The 25854-nt window shown below is 38.0% G+C and overlaps 1 protein-coding gene across 3 annotated transcripts in view; it reads left to right on the forward strand.

Moving 5' to 3' along the window:
* The window catches only part of GRM5 (glutamate metabotropic receptor 5), a 247742-nt gene that overhangs the window by 164490 nt on the left and 57398 nt on the right, over positions 1-25854 (forward strand). The gene's annotated exons all lie outside the window — the stretch shown is intronic.

Below are 25854 nucleotides of genomic sequence, written 5' to 3' on the forward strand. Positions count from 1 at the left end.
CTGCAGCATAATGCTTCCTTGAATCCCTAACCAACAAAACCCTTTGGTCATAGGGGTGTACAAGCAGAATTTAGCACTCCTAAAGATCTGAATACACTCTTATGATATCTCATACACAAACTATGGTTTGCAAATTGTACATTTATGTGCCTGAATATCTTCACAGGTTCATTCAGGGAACGTGTCATAGAAAACCTAACAACTACAGAAGTGCATTTCCCAAAAAGAACACAGTATTATCACTTTCGCTGGCTTGAATAGTCAAAGACTATCTCATTGCTTCATGCAATAAATTATTTGTTATAGCACTTGACCAAAAGAGAAACTCGCCTTCTGGGCAACTTCTACCAGCTGGACTGAAGTTGTAGCTTGTGTGAAATCATCATATTAAAAAATGAAATTAGGGACCAACAGACTTCTTTTTGCATAGTGAGCACCTCTTCACTAGGTCTCTTTCTGAATCTGCGCACTGGCTACTTAAAATAAGGGACAGTAGAGAAAATAACTTGGGCAGAATTGCAGAGATATAATGACTTTTCTGAGTTTGGCTATCCCATCTCTCAATACTGTAGGCAATTCTTAGTTATTTCATGCCTTAGAGGTCTCTCTCATGAACTGAGACTCCACTATACCCTACAACAAAACAAAAACCAATAGGACTGTCTGTCTTTTAAGGGCTAACAAAGGAAAAAATGTCTGCTACAGAGTTCTCAGAATCTGCCTTTTTATTTTTTTTTTTTGATAAAATGAAACAGATTTACATGTATTTTAATGGGATTGATTTCTAAATATCTTACTCAAGATCACTTCTTCCTTTTGTTCAAAAAAAATTGAACTTATGCTTCATTTTTCAATATCTCAAAACACACTGCTAAATACATAGCTTATGTTATTCAGATTCATCTGGTGCTCTGCATAGTCCATCATTTTATCTGATTACAGTTAATGTTTTAGGTGATGGAATAAAATTAACATTTTATTCATCTTAAATAACTAAAATGAGAAATTTAGGTCCCACACTCTGAATTAAGTTGATATAAAGTAGGCAATCCTAATTACCCTTCAATTTAAAACAAATGAAATTACAATTGTTAAACTAAAGAGCCTGAAATGAAATACATGGTACTTTAGCAGCTGGTTCTACAGAACCAATGTCTCACACCTCACACATCTATGTCAGCAGAAATTGTTCTTTCAAGCAGAAGGGATCATTGAGACAAAAAAGAGAAGAGCTGGTTTATTAAAGATTCCCAAATCCAAGGATATCTGAACTCCAATAAATGTCCAGCTTTCAGAATCCTATCGTTCCCTCCTGTTTTCATCTATGCCACACAAGCTATTCAGGAACCATCGTTCCTGAATTTTTCCTGTTTTGTTTTGACACTGCGGATGCCCTCTCGCTCTATTATTACATTCACAGCTGTGTGTGTGCTTTCAAAGCCAAGATCTCCTGCCCTGAAGAAATACTTTGATGATCAGCAAACTCTAAATTAAAACGAAAGGAGAACTCTTTGCTGTCTTTCCAGGAGCCACTGGCAGTTCTGAGCTTAAAGCCAATGCAGAGACCTAGAAGCATAACATGTTAATTGTATTGGTTTGGTTGGCTGAGTCAAAACTGTATCTTACAATGTTAATTTTGTTCAGGGAATCATCCGAGTGCTGCCAAACACAGTTCCATGAAAGCAACCCAAGATTGTTGACAGTAGTCTGCTGGAAGATGCCGAGAAGGACATAAACAGAAACAAATCAAAAATAAAACCTCCCATGTATTCCAACTGCTCTCTGCCTTTTTCCCTCTCCCACTAGCTGGGATCAAAACTTCATGTTTTATTTTGCTGTCAGAAGTTTCTTAGTTCCTTAACTTCTAATTTGCTTTTTTGCCAGAGAATTATGATGTTACCAGCAAATAAGTAGAGCCTACTGAGTAACATGGGAATGTCGTGCATACAGTGTTCTGCATCAATAATGCCCAATTTTTATGAGCCAAATTTCATTTCCACCAGGATAGATCCCATTGAGAAAGTGTACATCAGGAGAGCATGTTAGTTTGGGTTCTCTATATGTAATGCGTTCAGACCTCATGACTTAGTAACTGCTGCCACAGATTATGAAAATAGCATCTATATTCATGTTTTCAAAGGTCTTTTATATTCTTCTTTAAAATAATTTATTATAACTTTAAAAAATCACTTTTATAAATCAAAATCAAGAAAGTCCTTTGGCATGTTTAATTACACTAAATGTGAATTTGGCTCTTTTGGGTCTCTTTTTTTTCCTCTCATAAATTTCAGTGAATTAATCTGTTTCCTTATATAAAGTTTGTTTATTTTAAATTTTGAACAATTGTCTTTATTTGTCTTACAAGGTCTTGTTTTGTAAGGCTTTTTTATTATTTTTTCCTGCCCAATTCTTCCTTAGATAAATGTCCTGGAGTTATTAAAAATAAGTGTGTTTTTCAATATAAATTCTCTGAGAATAGTCACCTTAGGTAGGGTAGTGCTTTTAGAAGTATTTCTGTAGTGTGAAATTCTCCCTTAGAGTACAGAGCTAAATTCCTGTAAAATACCTTTACAATCTTTTGGCAGAGCTTTAGAAAAAAAAAAAACTCTAGGCCATCAAAAATCAAAACATTTTCAACTGTATCAGGCCCTGATACAATTGAAAAAAGTTCTCACTAGAAAAACCCTTCTGATTTCTACTTTTTTTCCTGAAAGTATTGGTTAAGACACTTTGCTTCTTTCAGTTCTCTGTTCCCCCTCTTCTTCCTTTTTTCATGAGCTATTCAAGTGATTAAAACATCTATAAAAATATGGGTGGTTAAGAATAGAGATGTGTGACATATAGTCAAGCATGAGAGTTGGATTCCCAACCAAGGCAGAACTGTAGCTCCTACGTACTGAGAGCACTATGATCGCCACTAATACTTTTCTCATTTAAGATATAAAATTTATTATTCCCTTAAAAACAATGAAAACAATTAAAATTTCCTTCTTCCAACTCTCTACATAAAAAAGACTGTACAGACCACAGCCTAACAGAGATTTTTAGGAACAGAGATCAAAGTAAACCCCTCAGATTTCACCAAATGCCACTGGTACTCCCTCATGTCTCCCATGGTCCCTGTGTTTGTGGCTGGACAAGTGTCAGCAGACACTGTGGTTGGTCTGGGTACCTACTGCAGACTAGATAAGTAGCACTTACGTTGCATGATCAGAAATTCTGACATGATCGGGGAAAATATCTGCTTTTCCTCCCCTCAATAGATGGCTTTCACAATATTTGTCCAAACTTCATGTCTTTAAGATTCCTAAGATTTGGTTGATTTTGTTTGACATAACCCAAAAGGCTCGAAAGATATTACTGAGAGAAACTGCTACACAGAAATATAGGGTAATGGTAGGAGCCTTAGATCTTTGGGAAATAAATAATAATATAATAATGTGTAGTAGAATTAAACATTTTGACCTGAAACAAGTCATCGTTCACATGACTATGGTTGTGATACCCTTAATCACTCTGAATTCATAGACCTGACTCTGAATTCATAGACCCTTCGTGTTCAGATCCTCTCTCTGCCAGCTCCATGTAGAAACTGAACTGATAATAATAAAGAAACAGACACATCTGTTGAACATTTGTTCATTTTTCTTAATATTATATATAGGTCTTATACAAGGATGATTAATAAGATTAATCCAGAGGGACCAGAGGGACCTGGACAGACTGGACAACTGGGCGGTGAAAAACCTCATGCAATTCAACAAGGCCAAGTGCAAGGTCCTGCACCTGGGGAGGAATAACCCCAGACACCAGTACAGGCTGGGGACTCACCTTGTGGAGAGCAGCTCTGCAGAGAAAGACCTGGGTGTCATGGTGGATGACAAGTTGACCATGAGGCAGCAGTGTGCCCTCGTGGCCAAGAAGGCCAATGGGATCCTGGGCTGCATTAAGAAGAGCGTCTCCAGCAGGTCGAGGGAGGTGATCCTGCCCCTCTACTCAGCCCTGGTGAGGCCACATCTGGAATATTGTGTCCAGTTCTGGGCTCCACAGTACAAGAGGGATGTGGAGCTGCTGGAGAGAGTCCAGCACAGGGCCACAAGGATCATCAGGGGCCTGGAACATCTGCCCTATGAGGAAAGGCTGAGGGAGCTGGGCCTGTTCAGCCTGGAGAAGAGAAGGCTGAGAGGGGATCTGATCAGTGTATATAAATACCTCAAGGGAGGGAGTGCAGAGGACGGGGATGGTCTCTTTTCAGTGGTGGCCACTGATAGGACTAGAGGAAATGGCCGGAAACTGAAACATCAAAAATTCCATAGGAACTTAAGGAAAAATTTCTTAACAGGGAGGGTGACAGAGCACTGGAACAGGCTGCCCAGAGAGGTTGTAGAGTCTCCTTCTCTGGAGATCTTCAAAACCCGCTTGGATGCAGTCCTGTGCCACGTGCTCTAGGTGTCCCTGCGTATGCAGGGGGGTTGGACTAGATGATCTCTGGAGGTCCCTTCCAACCCTAAGCATTCTATGATTCTATGATTAATAACATCATCCAGAAAAAATCAGGCACGCTTGAGATACTCAGGCTTCAGTCTGAGAGTTGGGAAGGTAAATACATGAACTTATTGTCGAGGGTCACTCTCACACCAAGTGCCAGGGCCCTCCCCACAAGCCAGAGCAAATAACACCTCCACACAAAGTGAGGTCAACTCTGCTCTGCTGTTGTCTGTAGCAGGGCTTTATACCGGTGCAGGTGGGCATGCGCTGAGGAGCAGCGCTCATTGGCTACAGGCTCCCAGCTGATTGGTTCTCCTCCAGGTGTTCGGTTGCTAGGCGTCAGTCCAGTTCCCCACAAACTCCACTTTCCTATATATTCTTACTAAGGCCCCAACATCTCCCCCTCTTTTTTCCAAAAAACAAAAATTAGCAATAAACATTGCAACATTTACAAAAAACAAATTAACATAGCTGTAAACCTCAGCATTTCCCCTCTTTTTACAAAAAACAAAAATTGGCAATATCATGCATCAAATATTACAAATAAAAACATAGTTGCAAACACAAATATAATCATTCTGGTCACGCTTATGATAGTGTTTCATTTTTAAATTCCCAAGACAAAAGAAAATGGTCCCAAAGGAATACACAATTTCATTTTGCTTACAACCACAGAAATTCTTCTTGGGAAGGTAATTGTGCTCTTCATTTCAGCAACAGGAGAAGGAAAAAAATCTTGCCCTTTGGAGTTGGGGAGGATGGGGGTCCAAGTTAGTATGGTCAGACTGGATATGCTATCATTTTTAGTTTTCAACCGTTGGAAGGTTCTTCCAGTCACGGAGTCTGTCGCTCTTTTCAGTTCCAGACCTTGAGGAAGCTGTCCCACGATCCTGTTGCTACTGCCATTCCATCATCAGTCACACCTAAGCAACTGACACGGTTATCATGATCCCAGACATTGCAGTTGAAGTTGTCATAACCAGCTAGGAGGAGACGTAGCCGTCCCAGATTATAAGCTTGCCATCCTGGGAGGCACTGACTAGAAGCCTGGAATCAGTCCCCCAGTGCATTGCGTAAATTTTAGCCAAGTGTCCCCGGAGTGTTCTTCTAGTACGCATTTGAATTCTCCCCACGGGGTCAATGTTGGCTGTGATCTGAGCCAAGGTGGCGTCAGCACATGCTTTCCTAGCATCCCTGATTTGGTTTTTCAGTTGCTCGGCCTCCTGGCATAACTGGTCAAGCTCACTCATTTTCCCGTGCTAAAGTTGCACTTCACTGCCACCTCTGAGAGGATCACAAGTCTGCCCTTCCGTCCGCTGCTCATTACTCTGTCCAGTTCGTCCGCCCGCCCTGGCCTGCTCCCAGTGACACCACGGCTCAGGGGGCGGGAGAAGAAGGAGAGGGTGGTGGTTGGGGGGGGGGGGTCGCTGGCTCTCAGCTCCTCCCCAGGGGACCAGTGCACATCAATTCTAATATGTGCACATCAGTCTCTAATCACTGTGGATTTTGCCACAGAGAGGTTGACTCCTGTGCTTCCTCGGGTTGCAGCGGAGAGTTCACAGAGGCAGCCATCGTCTGGGGATACTTGTTTGCCGCGTCCCTCACAACGCGGCGGCTCCCGTTTCCCTGTATTGGCATGCCGTTCTTGCGGAACCGTGATCGGCACTCCGCTGCCTTATGCCCGAACCTTTGACATCTTGTACAGGTCCCATTAAATCCTCTCGGGCCCATATCCTCCATCCTGAATCTGTTGGGACACTTCCTCCTCATGTGTCCTAATCGACCACATAGGAAACATGTCCCATGGAATCTCTTGTCTTCCTTTCTAGACATTCTTTCTCCTTTAATTGCTGCGGCCAAAGCCGCACCATGTATTTTTGCTTTTTGTTCTTCCTCCATCAATGGCGCTCGGGCACAGGTCTCTATCATTTGGACAATTGAAGCTCCTGGTGGCAAAGTAGCTAACAGTTGCTTGCAAGTTTGGTTTGCGTTCTGAACTGCTAGATCCTTTGCCAATATTGCTTTCATTTCCGCAGGCACATTAGGTGCCATATCCAAGGCTTCCTTCAGTCGATCAACAAAGTTGAAAAAAGACTCATTCGGCTTTTGTGTTATTTTTGTGTATGGTAACTGTGGCGTTCCTATTTGTGGTAGTGCAAGAAAAGTGGCTAGCGCTGCATTTTTTGATTGCTGTAGTATCCTGGGGTGGAGCGCTGCCTGGGCCTCGGTTGCCCGGTAACGCCCATTGCCCATCAGTTGATCAAGGGTGGCAACCCTTAATGGATCGTCCATACTGCGATTTAGATTCTCCAATTGTTTTTCCTCTAATCTTTCCTGCCATTTTGCTAACCAAAGCATGTAAGCGGTAGAGGAAAGCAGGAGCTCCATTATCGCTCTGCTATCCGCAGGTACCATATGGGAATATTTAAATAGGGCAGAGACCTGATTTCTCACCAACTTATTGTCGTGCCCATACTACATTACTGTTTTTTGTATGCCTTGAACAAATTTCCAATCGAGAGGTTCCCACCTGGGGCCCTGGGCTCCCGTTACTACAGGAGCTGCTAGTGGTGTAAATACAAATTCTCCTTGTAACTGAGCATTCTCTATGAGCCCTTTATACCGTGCTCCCGCATTAAATGTTGGATTAACAGGTGGCATTTCCTCATCATTACTTCCACCTGCAGTGGAAGTGGCTGGGAGCTCCGGCAACAATCCTTCTTCAGCTGGGTCACTTGCTCCAGCTGCTTTCTTTTGAATCTTAGGGGCATCTTTTCGTGCCTCCCACTGCTCTAATTGTTTGTCTACATTTTCCAACCCTTCGACTATAGCCCTATGGGCAGCCTTATAGGCTGCCTTCACATCTCTGGCCTTGGACCCACCATCTAGTTGCCACATTTGTTCTAATAATTCTGTCATTTTCTCTGCCTGTCCCCGAAGTTCTTGCCGCATTTTTTGAACCACGGCATTATCATCGTCCGATCCATCTGGGATCGGTGCTTTAACTGGGTCCACTTCCATTTCGGGCGCTGTGGGGGTTGGTCGCTTTTCCCCCTCCCATTCGGGCGCTGTGGGAGGTGGTCGCTTTTCCCATTCAGGTGCTGTGGGGGGTGGTCGCTCCTCCCCCTCCCACGGGGGGAGATATTCATCCACTCCCCCCCATACTTCTCATTCCACCAAAGTTACCGGACATGCCTGTTTAGGTGAGGTTACCTTTCTCTTATTATCTATTTTCTTACACTGAACTGGCTCAGTATTGTTGGTACATTCAGAACTTTCAGACCCGTTTTCCTTTTCTTCTCCATGGAGCGCTTCCCAAAACGCAATAGCAACTAACCGCTCAAACATAGGCCATATTAGACGAAATGTCTTTGTGAGGCGCCACGCTTCCTCCGAGCCTAATTGTACACCGTCCCATAGTTCTCTTCCTACTCGCTCCCATGATTCAAATTTATATGCTTGGGAAGCTTCTTCTATGATTTTTCTCTTCTTACAAAATAGTAATAAATCAGTTAGCTCGGTTTTCGAGACCTCAATCTTAGTTTTTTGAGCAAGCCTTACGAAGCGTTCAACAGTATCATGTTCCATTGCTGTTGCAGCAACTTTCACTCTAGATGCGCCAATTCCCATTCTGACTCACCAGGTCGTGGTCACAATCCGCTTTTCTCCAGTAAGATCCCTCGCGTTCTCGCACGATCACGTCAGGGTCACCAGATGTCGGGGGTCACTCTCACGCCAAGTGCCAGGGCCCTCCCCCACAAGCCAGAGCACACAACACCTCCACACAAAGTGAGGTCAACTCTGTTCTGCTGTTGTCTGTAGCAGGGCTTTATACCGGGGCAGGTGGGCATGCGCTGAGGAGCAGCGCTCATTGGCTACAGGCTCCCAGCTGATTGGTTCTCCTCCAGGTGTTCGGTTGCTAGGCGTCAGTCCAGTTCCCCACAAACTCCACTTTCCTATATATTCTTACTAAGGCCCCAACAACTTATTCTGGTTTGTTCAGAATATTCTAGATAGTCATTTAATGTAGAGTAGAAAAAGTAGTGAATAAAAGAACTGTGAACTTACACTAAATGCTCCACTAAATACTTACATTTAAAAACTAATCAAATAAAATACTCAGTTGAAATAATCAATATTTATTTAATTTTCACAGAGTAGTACTGAGGTTGCAGGCATTTAAAAGATCAATAAAAGCATTTTAAATATCAAGCTGTGCACGTCTGCATGCTTTGACCTGGAGTTCTGCTGAGGAGTTTATCTGGTAATAAAAACCATAGCAGCTTTCATTGTAAATTGACTGGGTTTAAATGGTCCAAGCAACATATTCTAATGGATTTTGAAATGAAAATGAGTTAAAGAAGTTGGCATGAAAGTTCTTTCTATTAAAGTTTAAATGTTTCTCTAGTGGACAATAGTGCAGTGGATTTATTTATTTATTTATCTATCTATCTTCACATTGCTTCCTTTCCTCTGCTCCCTTTTAAGTCACTGAAAATGTTAGTATTGACCTCAGTGAGAGCATAATTGGGCTACATGGAGCAGTTTGAAAAGTTCTTGTGTGCTTTCATTGAGAAGGTCAAGTAACTCCATTGGTTACTATTGTTAGGTACTTTTGAAGATTCTAAATGGTGTAGGATTAGTCTATGGTGGAAAAGATGTGTGGGTAGAACAAGCAAAATAAACCATTTAAAAAGGTTCTGTTTTTTATTAGTATAATCCTATTTACACTAGGGCTTCTGCCAGCTCAGTACCACAATTTTTAAATTACTGTTTTACTGTGCTGAGAAAACTCCCACTTCAGCCTTGCCATCGTGACCACTAATTCCCATGTCACTCATTCAGGTTCATGCTCCCAAAACATTTAGATACCATAACTTTGTTAATATTATTCTTTTTCAAAGCCTTTTCTCTCTTTAATTTATCTTTTCCATGTTTTCTGCAGCTAGAAAAACAAGTCCATGACAATTTCTCATTCATGCCAGCGAAACAGAGCAATGTCTCTTGAGGGCCTTATTCAGGAAATCTGTTCAAGAAAATCTGTTCAAGGTTCAACATGGTTTAACAATCTGCCATGACATGAATCTCATCTTGACTGAAATTTCTTTTCTTATTTATATCTTGAGTTCTTAATCATAAACTGAAATCCTGCCCATAATATTGTATCTAGTTTGGAAAACTTACTTTTCATTTGACAAACAGATCAGGTTTCATCATTATTTGTACTGTTATATTAATGTTCCCATAACCTCTTATGAAATACTATAATATTGTAGTCACCGAAATGGAATTATTGATCACTGACCTAGACAACTGAAAAGATAAAATATAGAAAAGCAAATTATATAAAAAGAGCTTGTATTGCTGCTGGTTATGATGACTGATGTCAATCAGATTTCTGAAACATATAGTAGCTGCACATAAAAATGAAGCCATTTTTTCACCTCAAACTATCTGCAGTATTCAGACTAGGTTTTGGTTCGGACCCATGTTAATAGTTAAACTAATGGAACTACTCCCATAGGAACAGTGTTTGTGTTGCCCACACAGCCACAAATGACAAATTGCTGAAATCATTATGAGTCTTCCCCTTGACTTCAGTAAGAACCCTCAATGAAAGCCTATTAAATGAAAATGCATATACAGCATATTTAAAACATGATTTTCTTCCTACAATTATTGTAACCATTTAGAGAAGATAAGCTACAAAATATATTACTGTACTTGAGTCACATAATTTCACATTTTAGTTAGAGACCTGTAAATTATTCACCTGTCACAGGAAGATCTTGCTATGTATTAACTGATAAATCATGATAGTTTATATTCTCTTATCATGTTATCATTGTTTTAGGACATCAAAAGTCTATAAAGACAAGGAAAGCACTAAAAAATTCCAGATGGGAGCACAATACCTCATGCTATAACTTGCAGAGAGTTTTGAAATGTTAACAAGGTGCTTCCCAAATATCACCCATCAAAGATCTGTGAAATATGCCTGTAATTTAGAAGTGCATGCACTCTATGAGGTTATGATGTATTTTACTGAAGGATCAGGTTTTGGTTTTGCATCACTATTTTCTAAAACTTATGTTATCTGTGTGCATCTGTGCATAGTTCACTTCCGGAATGCATTTGGGAATGTAATTTTTGAAAGATCTGCTGCATTATTATATTATAAAATAAACATCTATGTTTTCCAGATAACGCCAAAATGATGGTATCTTTTTTGTAAACCATTAATTCTCATTTCTTTTCTATGCCTCTTCTATCAGACTTATAACCAAAAGTAATTTTAAAAAAACACTCAGTATTTGCAGATGAACTTAGTTAAATTGAAATACCTGTGTTGCAGGAGCAGAGGCAGAGGTACTTAAAAAAATCACATCCCACATTCATTGGTTGTTCACTGTTCTGAAATCTTCAGGGCTGACTACGATGTCTTAAGGGCTTTGCGTGGGTGTAAGCATTGTCTTCAATATAGTTTCTCTGAAAGGGGGATGAGTTGTAGCCTAATCTTTTCTTTATTACAGATTTTGACTTAGACACCTATAAGATTAAATGATATATTTTGGCTTGCGCAATGTCTCTTCATTTTTTTTATATATTTTATTTTTTGGCTTTTCCTCTCAACTATATTCTGCATATTGCACTTGATTTCACCTTAATGCATTGGTTACTGCAATATTTAAGCAAATTTCTTATAGGGAAGGCAGTTAGAGATTGAGGGTGCAGCTCACCCCTCTCATTCTTATTTTTGTTACGGCCACTGTCTGCCAGTTCTGCACAAGAAAGGAGCCATAAAATTGCTGATCAATGAGAATCAAGCCCACATGAGCAGAGACACCATGCAAAATCTAATGGTCCTGATCTAATGATTTCTTCTGGTCTTCATATCTGAGAGTCCTCTCACATTATATTAAAATTCCTCCTCCACACAGGTCATTGAGGGAAGACTAGAAATGAAATCTCAGCAATGTTTATTTAGAGAAAGGTTAAATTTTCTGTGACATACCAAAACTTCAAGAGATGGAAGAGAAGCCACTGACTGTATGTTTAGCTTTTCCTGCACTCCCATATTTTAGAAGTAATTTAGGAAAAATAAAAGCCCTCTAAAACGTGCACTCTTTACTTTATCCCCAGTGGGAACAATTTGTTATGTCTAAGGCACACTTTGAATCAGACTGCTATTGCTTTATGCTACTGACATAAATCCTCACTCGGTGAATGGAACCGGTGTTTGCAAAATTCGTCTGAATGCTGTTTTGGTATTTAATCAAATGAAAGAATTTTGTTCTTAACACTATCAGCAAGAGTATTCTGGATTTGGTGGGTTCTGGTTTTAAATTAGTAAAGTAAGTTCTGTGTGCTTATAATACTAAATCTGTCATGATTGTGTGTTGGTAACACAGATATCAAGATATGCCCTACTGCTGCAGTTATGGTCACTTACTTAAAATGCCTAATTCCAAGTACCAATAATTGATTTAAAATGAGTTGAGTGTATAGACACACATTTTCTTTGAACAAGATGTTTGGAGGAAAAAAAAAAGAACAAAGAATGAAGAAAAAAAAAGAAAGAAATACAAGCTGCTCTAGCAAAAGAAAGCATAAAGCAGAAGAAACACTCTGTTTTCTTATTACCTTATGCCACCAAGATGTGAACATACTCCTACTGAGACTTGCTGTTTGTCTTGGTATTGATTTGTGATTTGCTGCAGCGAAGGATGTTTTAGTCAAGGTTTCACAATCTTCCACTGGATATTTTGTAGATTAGCCCTGCCATTTCAGCGCATTTATTATAACACAATATTTTTCAAGATGAAGCTGGCTCTGAATGTCATAGAGCAAGTGATGAAATGCTTGGATTACAAGGCCTTTGACACCATTTCTACCAACAAGAGTAAACCTTTCTTGTGACGCTCCTCATCCAATAATCATTAAAATGAGTGTCAAATGGGTGATGCAAAGGACTTCGCGTTTACAGCCGATGGCACCTGAATCAGCAGACTGAGTTTTAGAAGGTGAAATACATATAATACTATTCTACAAAGGGATGTTAGGGGTAACAATGAGTGATACCAACAAGAGCACAAGCGATGAGTTAGCCATCACGTACTGAAGGCAGACACGGAATTAGAGAGAAATATCTTCATCTGAACAGAGTTAGGAAGGCAGTCCTGAACAATGTCAGTGAAAAACTTCAGGTGATTTCAGCAGGACCAGGATTTCAGCATTTTTCCCCTTCTTGGCTCCTTATAGAAGGTCTGACTTGGTTTCCTTTGTTGCTTTTGTCTCAGTTTGAACAACGGGATTTTTAAAACATTAGTGATTCCCAAGGGAACTGCAAACATTAATTAACTTATAATTAAAAAAAAAAATTGATTAAAGGGATGCTGATTATTCCTTTGATGGCTTGAAATGACTTACTCTTTCTCTGAAAAAAAAAATTTAAAAAAATAACATTTGCCACTTTACAACCTTTGCACACACAGAATTTGCAATCTGCTGTAAGTCTGCAAATTTGCTATTGGTCTCTTTAGACTTGTTATAGAGAAATCACTGATGTCTGGAGATTTAAGACGTGTATTTATAATCCTGAAACATAAGCAGCTGCTTAGCTCTGTCTATGTGCAGTCTTTTGGATCAATAGAATCTATGCAGGTATATATGGTTTTAAAATTAGGAATAAAAACAAATACAAATAAGACTGTTAACATATCATTCGCTCTGTTTTGTTCTATCTTCCACTTATTTTGTTCTCACAGAGGCTGACAAGCTACACATTTCCCCACATCTTCACACACAGACTTTTGCAAATTAAAAAAAAATCAAGAATTGCATTAAACTTCTACCCTAAAACTTCTGATTATCCATAAATCATCAAATACTCTCTAAAAGAATGGGAAAGTTGCATATTAATATATGAATTATTATTAAAAATAGTTGATGAGATATATGAAATATGTGTTCCTTGAAATTTAATTTCATATAGTCTTTTTACAGAGATAATTTCGCAAATAATTTTACAGATAATTTTAACTGTCTGTGCTTAATACTTGTACTTGCTCAGAATACCTGCATCTGTACAAACATACTGCTTTATCTGTATCTTTATACATTCAAAGAATATATATATATTAATTAAAATTAAAATTTAAATTGTTCCTCTAGAGAAATAATTAGATGCAAAGTTTCAAGTGCTCTTTCAAATTACATTCATGATGTTATAATAGGTTTAATAATTTCACTAATATGTGCAACAGAGTACATATAATTCAGGATGTGTATATACCAGCTATTATCTAGAGCAATTTAATTTTCATTTTCATGAATGGTTTCAGGAAAAAAAATGCTTTAAATACATATGCTCACAAAAAATGAATATGCCCACTCATATATGTATAAAAACACACATATGTATATCTATAGGAATAGTGACTATAGGAATGTTTATTATATTTTCAGTCAATAAGTTCATTTATATATATATAAATAAAACACAGAAGTATATATGTATATTTTATCCATTCCTGAATTATTTTTCCAGCTGTTAGGCTATCTCAAGTATCTGTTCGTTCCTGTGACTACATTTGATCTTGGCATAGATACTCTTGTTTCATGTTCATAAAAGCTGTGTCTGGCTATCTAATGGAAAATCATTGCATAGATGGCAGCCCCACTAAATCATTGCTTCTGGAAAGTTCTAATTAGGGAATAAGCTATTTTTCTTCTGGTGGACAAGATATAATGAAAAATTACCTTAGTCAAGGCAAGCAAAGTTAATCAGGAAGAGAAAAATAGCATTGGTTTTTATTTATGATCATGTTGTGCCACTGTGGGACAAGCTGAGGATGCTCCTGGAGGGTCATTAGAGCTGTTGCTTTTTCAGGTGGATTACCTGCAGAGAAAATAGCTTTGTATTATTATCATTTGTACTTATCATTTCTACCAAGTCCTATTCATCTACGTGGTCCTTTCATGGCTTTTCATTATATAGACTTATTAGGTACATTACATTGCAATGAACATTATAGTGCTGTATCTGAGAATCTATATTGAAGACAGCCATACTGAGGAAGAAAAAAAAAATCCTCATTTTCACAATACAAGTACATATTTGATGGAAACGTTTTCCGGATGAACTATTTCTTTTTCCTGTTTTTCTTTGCTGTTGCTGCTGCTGACATTACGTAACTGGTGTTTTTTAGACTCTCAGTGTGAGAAATTTGCATTTGGAGAAGCTTAGAGTGAACTATAATTATGAGTCAACAGCATTAATATTGTTGGAAAAAAAAGTTTCTGCCCTATTTGGCCTCTTACTTAAAGTACGTGTGGTAATCCTTCTATACTACAACAAAACAGTGATGGAAGTAATTTTGGTGTCCATTTTGATGAAACTGGATAGGAAATTTATGATTAATTTGCAAATGTGTTTTAGCTTTCCCTACTGTACACCTTAATTCCATTGCCTTTACATTTTCTTTTGGATGTCCTTATCTAATGTGAAACTTGAATAAATGGCTTATCCTCTTTTCCCAAATCTTCTCTTGAGAAGGAACCATCTGTCAAGTCCCATTACTCTTCCCACCCCCTTTTTAAAGACTTGGCACCTTCTCTTGATTAAAGAACATGAGCTTTGCATTAGACACTAGGAAAATATAATTTGAAGACCTTATAAGGTTCTCTAGGCATCCACAATCTCTTTATTGTTGGTAATATATCAAATATTTACCTTCTGTTTGCTAATTATTCAGGAGTTAAGAGTGCATGATACATAGGTTGAATAACTGTGATGTTTTGCAGGTGAGGTCCAGGTAGATTACTCTTTAATTTATAATGTAGCCCAAATAATTTATATGTACAGGTATAAATAGCCCATATAAATCATATGTACAAGTATAGCAACCTCCAGTCATGCTTGTTAGCTACAGAAGATGATTTACTTTAAGAAGAGGTATCATGCACTTGAAACTGTCTCTTTGTAGAGTGGATGAGAATCAGGCTGAACTACTTTGCAGATGTGAACTACAGATGCAGCCAGCTGCAAAATTATTTGTTTTGTTATGCAAATCAGATGTTGCTATAGGCTGCCACAATCTTGCAAACTGCCATCACAACCTTTCTTAGCCAGGCAAAATCTGGATACTCTAAAGTAATTAGCACCAACAGTCCCCTAAACAAGGCATCTGCCAAATTCCCTGCATAGCTACTCCTGCTAGATATCATCTTGCAGAAAACTTAGTGTGTTGTACTGCCTAAAATAACAGTTTCATTTCTTTCCCCTGAATTATCCTTAAATACATTTATCTTTATAATCTGCCTGAAAAGGAAGACAAAGATGAGCAATTACAAACTAAAAAAAAAAAAAAAAGCCAGGCAGAAAGACAAGAATCCCTATTCATTACACGCCCAGTTATTATAAGATGAATTCATCTAAATGCAACAATTTACAGCTGCTCACCAAAAGCAGATCCCTTTCCCCACCTTTTTAACAAAAAAAAAAAAAAAAATCTACATTTGGGAGATTGACAGCTCCTTGCAGAAAAGCCTGAGAACCCTCTAGTGTTTTTATAGCTTTTAAGATATAGAAAAAGACCTGAAAGGGTAGTGAAATACAACAAAAGGTAAATTAAAGACCACCAGTCAGTCAACAAACAGCGGTGGAGAAAATTTCTCAAATGCTGTTGGTCAGATTTTTGTCAGAAGGATGATTACATGTAAGCAGAAGGGCAGTTTCCATCATCTTTATGTGGCCTGCAAACAGATTTTTGCATAACAAAAAGAGCAATCTCCAGCCCAAGGAATAAACTCATTAACTGGAATACCTTTAGCTTGAACATTCCCTTCCCCACACTTACATTGAAGTGGGGAAGGGAATTGAAAGAGAAAGGAGTAATCTGAACAGATCTCAAGATGCTGCTGCATTTTCAATATAGAAAATAAATGGAAATGCCTATAAAAGGGAGGGTGGGGGTTTATTTTTGTTGCATGCACATATCTCTTAGCATTTTGTTTGTATGGAAGCAGTGGGTGGATGGATGAACTAAATATCCCAGACAGTTTTCACTGTTATCTCTAGGTAGCTACTGCTGACTCATGGTGTTTAAGTGACTATAGTTTGTCCAGAAAGTTTAAAGACGTTTTTGGTGTAGTGAGTTACTTACTGGATGAAACTAGGGGACATGTCCATCTTTCCACACTGTATCACACCGTATTTCTTCCCAATTGTCGCATCTGAGCTGGACACAGAAACAGCAGCCATCAGCCCACTTTCAATCTTTTCCTCTTCAGTAAGAAAGTTAAGTGGTATCTACAGGAGTCTTAGCTCTAACATGCAAAACTAGTACTAATCTCACTGGGATATAGGTGTGCCAGAGAGGCATAACATCGCTTTTCACTGTTTAAAAAAGTTCCCTAGGATATTTCACTGAAGGAATATTCCAGCAATTTTTGTATAACACATGTAGAGAGAGGGAGCTGTCTCTCCAGTGAATGTCATGGAAAAAAATCTGTGCCCAGACCAATTTAACATATTAACGTTTACACTTCATCAAGTATCATTATTTTTTAGTGAAGCAATTCAAATAATTTCGCAATGCTACATATCGTGTACGGAGGAAGGTTTCACATCTCAGTGTATCAGGTGCTTGGAAGGCATGACGTTCACTCCAGACCTTTCCCCATAAACCTCTTGACAGAATATCCATGATTAATGCTTTTAGAGCGAGGAGCTAACAAAAATCTTGCTGCTGGCAAAAGGCTATATTTGGCAATACATTGGTGTTTAACTTATTTTAATACAATTAGATTAAAATGAGCTTAGGGTTTAAATTTCATATTATGGTGAGATTGAAAAGGGCTGAAATCATTCTGAGACTGTGGAATTGCACTCTATTATCTGGCTGCATTTTTTTTTCCTCTTTTACTCTCCAATACATGTGCTTGTTAAGTTTTGAAGCAGATTATAAGTAAAACTCTTCAAGGCACAGGTTGTAGATCTTTGTATACCTACTCTCAACACAATAAAGTTCCAGTTTTGATTAGTAGTATCAGAATGTGACACAGACAGCAAAATAGATAAAAGATTTTCTGAAAATATTCATTGAAGTCCATATCATAAAATAAAATCTGAACCTTCTGATTAAGATCTAAGAAACATCAGAAACAAATAGGTCACAAGCAAAGAAAATGTAAGGGCTGTGCCCAGTGAGTAGGTAGCTCAGTCAGGTTGTTCAGTCACTTCAGAGCTGTTCAGATCCCATATCTTATCAGGGTCTTATTGGCATTAGAGTTTCAATTTCCATCACTGAAACAATTTCATCTTGAACAATTTCATCACTGAACAATTTCAATTTCCATCATTGAAACTTTCAATTTTCCATCATTCACCTATGACAGTAACAGAACTTGTGTGTAGGGTCAATAATGCAGAATTTGAGACTTGAATATTCAAAACTGATGGATGGCCTTGAACTATTAAACCTGTGCTTACTTTAGACTCTTGACCAAGTGTCCAAAATCTTTTTTTTTTTAATAAAGAATTATTAAAATAGCCTGAGTTTAAACAAAAATGAATAAAAAGGCAACCCATACAAAATATTTCTACTTTAGAAAAAAAAAATCTGAATTTAAAGCATTTTGACTGTGTGAAATGTTAGCCAGCTCTAATTAGGATAAAATTTTACCCCATTTCTCTTGCCTTGTGCAGGAGGAAGTACTTTTCCAGATGGTTAACTTCAGTGCTTCCTGATTCCGCAGGGGCACAAGCATGTGACCAGCTTCACACTCCTGAGTCGCCTTATTGAATCAATAGAGCTGGTTGTGTGTACAGTCAGACTCATGATTAATGCTTATACAATTTTTGTTGTCTGTGGGTGTTTCACATCCCACTGAAGGGAGAGAAAAGATGCAATAGTAAGAAAACAAATAAAGGAAAATGTCATAAGAAGCTGGGGAAATCGTGAGATAGGTACATTTGTTCTGAACAATCCTTTTCTTTCCTTTTTTTTTTTTTTTTTTTTAAACCTAAATTCCCAGGCATATCATAAACCTTAATATAATACAAATACAGTGCTGGAATGGACCTCGGGAAATCAAGCAGCCCACCATTCTCCTTTTGCCGCATATACCAGGCAGATATTTGACTAATCTGTTTTCAGAGTCTCCCCAGATTCCCTGAGCAACCTCTTCCAGCTCCTCACACTCCTTATGGTGAGGAATATTTTCCTGAGACCTAAAATGAGTGCTTCTTCTCCTTAGTTCTACTAACTCTTCTTATCTACCATCGAGATTGTAAAGAGATTACGATCTTTTTTGCAGGAGCTTTTAAATGTGCTTGAACAGAGTTGTTATCCCTCTCCTGGTTTTGGGTTTATTTCTTCCAGTTACAAATTTTCAACTAATTCCATTCAGCCTGTTTTTTAGATCACCTTCCCACTTCTTGTTTGGGACCTAACCTGTCTACCTACAGGTTTTAGGCTAACTATTTGCTTTTCCTTTTGTTAAGTATTGTTTTAAAATATGCTCTGGAATTGTATTTGGAGTTTCTCCCTTCTTTATCTTCCTCCCTCTACAACTTCGTAAGGCAATTCAAGAACTGCTTAGTGCAACTTCTGATGTACCTTGTTTGTTGCATTTTATTTTGTCCAGTATGGGTTTTTTTTGTTTGTTTTCCATGCTGCTCCTTAGGAATCTGAGCTCGCTTTTGTTTTTTAAATATTACTACTACATTTCATATAGTCACACTCCTGGTCTTACTGTACTTTTAGCCTTCCTCTGCACAGCAGTAGCTTGCACCCTAATCTGATGGTATGAAATACTTTTTAACTTTTCAACTCCTTAGATTATCCTTCCAGCAGATTTAGCTTGGAAATTTTCTGGGCTTGATGAAATTTGCTATTAATGCTCTTTTCTTCTTTTAAGAGTCAAATATGCTATTTTTTTCTGATTGTTCTCACCCGTGTTGCTTTCTATCATAATATTCTCAAGCAGTTCCTATCTATGGGAAGATATGTATTTATTTATCTACAGAAGAGCCTGCTCTATCTTGTAACTAGATACCAAATAATGTCACCTGTTCATTCCAGCTTGCTAGACCATCTTCAGCATTCTTCTCCCTAAGCACTAAATCTTTTACTGTGGAGAATGAATGAGTAATTGCTCAAATAAATAAATAAATAAATAATAAAGTACCTTACCCCCATTGTTTTCCAAGTTTGATTATATTAAGCAGATGTCTATCATGAAAGGGTCCATATCTTTGTCACTTGTAAGCATGTCTTTCAATAGCTCTAATTCCTTCCATGTTCTGTGTCTCTGCATAGGGGATGTATTGGGCAACACTTCTTCCTTATTCCCTTTGTCTGAACCTACTATTTTTTTTATTTTGTCCATTCCCTGATGTGTGCCTTACGACCCCTTTTGAGCAGCCGTTGCTTCATGTGACTCTTACCAAGCAAGTAAAGATTTCCATATTCTGTTATCTAACTGAAGGTGGAAGAAGTTCTCCTTTTCTATTTTGTTCACGGTGATGTGTAACTCTAATAATTTGGTAGTCCTGCAGATGGTGTAAAGTACACCAAGTAAAGTAAAGCTCTGCACATCTCCATTATCCCATACCATCAAACTGACCTCAATAGCATGCTGTTGATCTTCATGCTGTACATCAAACTGACTTGGAATGTTCTTGGAGAAACGTCCATCCTGTCTTTTCCAATACATTTTCCAGAAGTAAATTCTTATCTCCTCGTTGACAGAGAGTGACTAACTTTACACGTTTGTAAATATTTTCCAGAAAAGTTAGCAATTTCTTGGCTGCCCTGTATGAGCTAAAAGGAGACATCAACATCATGATGAATTGTCTTTATAGTCGTTAAATATCTTTCTGTTTACCTCTTAATACTTCATCAAGCACGAATTTGCTATTGCAAAAACTGTACTGCTCTTCATTTGAATGTTCACCTTCCTCCATGGTGACTCTTTCCAGAAGAAACCAAAACACTTTGTTCAAACACAGTATATCAACACTTTCTTGCAAAGGTTGCTTTCCCTTCCCCTAACAAGTCCTAAGAAGTCCATGACAACAGTGCCACCCACCCAGGGAAGCAGCTGTTTGGACTATTTTATATGAAAAATGGTAAAGAAAATCGATGAGAGAACACATTCAGGTTTCTTGTATTTTTATTGCAAACATAAACCTAAAAAGTTCACACCTTTACTCCATGAATAGCTAGGGTGACTGGGGGAGAGAAATGGAGTAGGATGTGTCACATACTGTTGTCACAACTGTGCACCCCGGTGTTTAAAAGGGCTTCCTTTGAACTCTATTCATATTACAAACAAACAAACAAAAAAACCTGTTTGTACAGAGATAACCTAAAACATTGATCATTTATATTGCATTATATGTTTATGCATTATTTCCTATATTTATTCATTAATAAACATTGCAAATGTTGGGACTGTGCTGTCCTTTTCATGATTGAATCTTTTCATGATACAAAATCATGCTGTGATTTATTGTGAGTAAATTAATCAGACCTTTAAACTAGAGGCAAAATCCCATCCTTCTGTCTTCTGATAAGTCTATTTTAGACTAAATTCTCCATCACCCTGACATACCCTTCAAAAATCATACCTGAGGCAATGTAAACATGCAAATAAGCTCTAACGACAGATAAGGAGCATTACGATAATCACCCTCCTATTTCAAGCTCATCTATTGCACGTACTGCAAAGCATAGTTCACTTTTCCCCTTTTCCTTCCTGCTATGGTTCTTTATTCTTTTTTGGTGCCTGAGAATTTTCCCGAATTATATAATTTTATTTTTAGAACCATCCATAACAACGATTTTTTTTTTTTTTTTGCTAGGGTATGGATATACATAAGGAAAATGCAACAAGCCTTAGTGTGATAGTCAAGGGTACAAAAGAAAAGAACTGGACAAGTGGAAAACAAGTCATGATCCTGAGAAATAATACCCCACAGTGTTGAATGGCAGAGTAATATTAGCAACAACCAAATCTGCATGTGTCATAGGCATCTCACCTTATTGAAAACTTTCTACTCTGACAAGCTGGTGAATGAGATAAATGCATTACTGCACACACCTGACAGGCGTATGCACAGTGTGAGACTTCTACTCTTGGTGCTGCAGCTGTGTAACTGCTACTTTCTTTCACAGGGAGATTTCTTTATGCACAATCTTATCTTTAAGTCCTAGTGATTTTTTCAAGGCATTTGCTCATGGGTTAAAAAAGAGGACATATTTCGGGTACATGGAAGAAACAGAGAGTAAAGAATTTAAAGTCTGGTGCATGAAAATCTTCATTCTTCAATTCTGACGGAATGTTTTCCAGCTTTTAAGAAAGGTGTTGCTAGGTGTTAGCATTAGAGTATCTGTTTGCAAAAGCTGAAGCTCCAAAGCTGTTGAATTGCCTCAGTTCCAATTAAAGCAATGTTAGAACTAATAAAAGGCACATAAGAATATAAGACAATGTTCTCATACTCATTCCAAGTATTTCCTTTGCCATTGGAGGTAACCCTCAGACAAAAAACATTGCAGAGAGGTAATAGAGAGGGACTGGGATGGAATCCAGGGAAATGTATTTTTTCCTGACCTATAGGAGTATATTAACTTTGGAAAACATTTATTTCTCTCTTCTTCTTATGCTTCCCCCGTATAAAATGATTCAATACATACAATTCTTATCCTGACAATTTCTGCCTTTATAAGTATATGTGGCAATTACGAAATTAAGGATAAATGTATGCTGCATTGACTGGGATATCAAAGAGAGAACTTGGGTAATACTCAGTCTGCTTTTCTTCTCCTTGATAAAAAAAATAAGAAGTAATAGGTAAAAACTTCAGTAAGAATCATTATGCTAAGCAGAAAAGAGTTTTATTTTTGTAGATAGTTAAGTACAGGAATACATTGCTCAAGAAGGTTGATGAACTGGAGGCTTTTATGTACAGTGTGGCAAAATTCTTTCTAGAATGATATCCATAAAATTGTCCTAAGGTTGGCAAATGGACTAGGTATTGCCTGTCTCCTTTTAAGCCCTGTTTCTCAAGTTACAAATCCAGTTTGCAAACGTCCCCAGCAAGCCTGCGAAAGCACAGACACAGCTGCCACTCTTACTGAAACAGTGGAGAATGTTGCGCTGTGCAATCCTCCCTGTTGCTGTGAGCATCAGACCTAACTTCTAAATTCAAGCTAGTCTGTAAATACATCTTACAGCAGGCAGCATTGGAAAACTCATTCAAATAAATAGGCTCTCTCAAAACGGTTCTATATTACTTGTAAAGACAAAACGCAGTGAAGTGAAGTGAAAGGAGAACCCAAATCCTTATTTCACATGTCTCTGCAGTACATGTGAGAATCACAGCAGGTCTTTGCAGTTTGCCATGATGCCAAAGACATAGGTCATGATCAAAATGATTAGTGCATTTGCTGCTGTGCTGAAAGTAGAGGTAAAGATATTAGATGCCTTCAAAGAACATTAATTTATAATCATATAAGGAAAAAGAGTTCAAAGAAAAGTCAAATGCTCCTGCTACGAGCACAAATCCACTCTGCAAGAGGACATAAGTGAAAAGCATTCAGCTCCATAAATCAGAATAAAATTGTATTGTCTGTGCTGACGCGGTGGAGAAAAAACAAGCTCATGTCGCTACTTATAAAGGATATTTGCATTTGCTTTAATCTGTTGAAACTCTTTCTAACCATTACTGGAGCACAATCCACCTGGACTGTTTTTACTACTTATGAGGAAACTCTTCTCAACCACTAGTTTACCTGAGCATCCTACACCTCCCACTGCTAATGCAAGAAAAAAAGAACTCTGTCTTTCACCAATACGGTCCTGTTCTTCGTCAGTGATAGATAAGCACCTCACAATCTCTGTGGGCTATAGGGGAGGGTATGGTAGAGTTCTGTTGTAGCAATTTCTTTCTCCATTTGAACATCTTACTCCAATTGAAACAATAGATTTTAATGATGGACGATACCTTTTTGAAAGGTTCATGGTACAACCACCAATCGTCTAAAATTATATCACTGGCTATTGCATTAAAATGTAATTTTACATTAGGAGAAGAAAAAGTTGAAGAGGAAAGGAGTGTCTGTGAGAAAATAAGCAGATATCTCCCTCTCTGTCCCTTTCTAACTCAACAATGCACCTCTCAGGGAGTTCATAGGATGGGACTGGTGTAATATCACAAATATTTGCATAGTAATTGCAATATTATCCTGCTCCACTTTCATTAGCTTTTGAATATTAATTGAGCATATTATGAGATATTAACTTGCTTTTTTGGCTTGTCCATCTGAGGTGTTGCACTTTGATTAAACCTTACACATTCACCTCCTAGCAGCTTTTGACACAGAAGACTAAGCTGAAATACTTGTTTGAAGAGCAACTCTATTGAATTAAGATGTCCTTCCATGGAAAAGTTGAGAAGAAGGACGTGCGATTTGAAACTGTTATTTCACTTCTTTTTAATAACTTAACATTATAAAATGGTATCGTTATTGCAAATCTTCTTAGGGAGGATAATCATTCATAAAATAATGCTATAAATTTTATGGCACTCTGCTGGATTAGGTCTACAAGACTCTTCCTTTAAAAAATGATGAAGAAATTAATTACTGAAAAACAGTTCCTTCTGAAGTTATTTATGAGACAACTCATAAAGCTCACATAACCACAGCACAGATCTCATTCTGGTAATTTCTACTCATTATTATTTTTTTAAAGCCCACAGAAAATCTATTACTTCTTGCATTCGTAAAATCTATCAAATTTTATGAGGAAGGATAAAAAACGCTTAAAAACTTGCCAAAGATTGAGGTGAATATTTCAAAGGAAAGGTTAAATCATTCCTACATTTTAAAAACACCTCTGTGGCTTTTATCAGTAAAACGACCTGTAAATAGTTCTAATTCATAGACCAGTAAATAGTCCTGATATAAGATGGAGTGTCTGAGACTCCTGAGTGCATTTGGGAACATTATTAACACGTGTGTTCATCCCTAATTGGATGTAAGCTTGAAGGTAAATTTTCAAAAACTGCTGTATTTGAGCTGAAAGCCAGGGCTCATCTTTCTCCTTTCATTAATGTATATTTTATTCTTTTGTGCTGAGTAAAGTACTTCACTTGAAATCTGAAACATGTTTAATAGTCCCTTTATTTTTGTTCCAGACACTGGATATTATTTTTGCCTCTGGGGAAGCTACTTTTACTGGCATTGCTGATGTGCTAATAAGATACAGTCAGATTCCAGGCTTCATAAAAACCATGCCTTGTGCAGAAGGAGTCGCAGTCTAAGATCTTGACTGGTGCAATGTGCAATGCCAACAGAGTCCCTAAGCAGAGAAGAGGAAATGTGCTAGGGACAGACTTCATGCATATTCTGAAGCATAAGAGCAAAGCTGAAACCAGACGGCAGACAACCTGAATAGAGCAACAGATTGATACAGCTAAAGGTCACCTAGATCAGTTACAGTACAACTAATTTAAAGAGTTAGGGCTAGCTTTAAACAACTCAAGAAAATTAAAAATAATATGAAATAAGATGTTTTATTATTATTTTTCAGTTATTTAGCCTTTAGGATTTTAAGGGTGCTCTATGTAATTGTTAACATCAGTGCTTTTTACAAATATATATAAATACTTTTGGAAAGCAGAAAAGGGAGAAGGAAAGGGAAGGGGAGGAAGGAAGTAGGGGAGGAAGGAAGCAAGAGAGGGAGGGAAAGAAGGAGAAAGGGAAGGAAGAAAAAAGAAAGAAGGAAGGAGGGAAGGAGTCTGAAATTCCTTGCAAGTTTTAAGACATGGAATCATGGGCTACTAACTCAGGCCATGACAAAACAGTGGAAATCTGCTATGCTCTAATGAGATATGTATGTTTTTGGCAGAGTTGAGCAAAATTTATAAAATGTCAGTTTGTTCAAGGAAATCAATTATCAAACTGATGTGAGGGCAGAAATTTTCCATGAGATATTTGTGATGTTAAGGTTTTAGCCTCTTCCGTTATCTATTTTTAAACAGAATGTTGCAAGCAGATTGGCTAAAACAAGGGGATTAAAATGCTGCATGTAGAACAATGTTTCATGAGTCTGCAAACTCCAGACACCAGCAACCAAGGCATGGTAGCAAAACATTACACCTGCATGATGCTCTGCTCAGCTCCATCAGTCCTGTCTGCAGCAAGGATTGATTGGTACCTCTGCTTGAGCAGTGTCAGTTTATCTTGGGGCACTTCACTCCATGCTCCATTATGCTGCATAGACAAGGCCTAGAGCATGACCCTGCTGGTCCTCCTATCAGCACCCAGAGCACCTACTCTCAAGGTTACCTCT

The sequence above is a fragment of the Tinamus guttatus genome, unplaced genomic scaffold (assembly GCF_059628265.1).
Source record: "Tinamus guttatus ecotype Peru unplaced genomic scaffold, ASM5962826v1 Tinamus_guttatus_pri_ptg000602l, whole genome shotgun sequence".
In the NCBI taxonomy this organism is placed as follows: Eukaryota; Metazoa; Chordata; class Aves; order Tinamiformes; family Tinamidae; genus Tinamus; species Tinamus guttatus.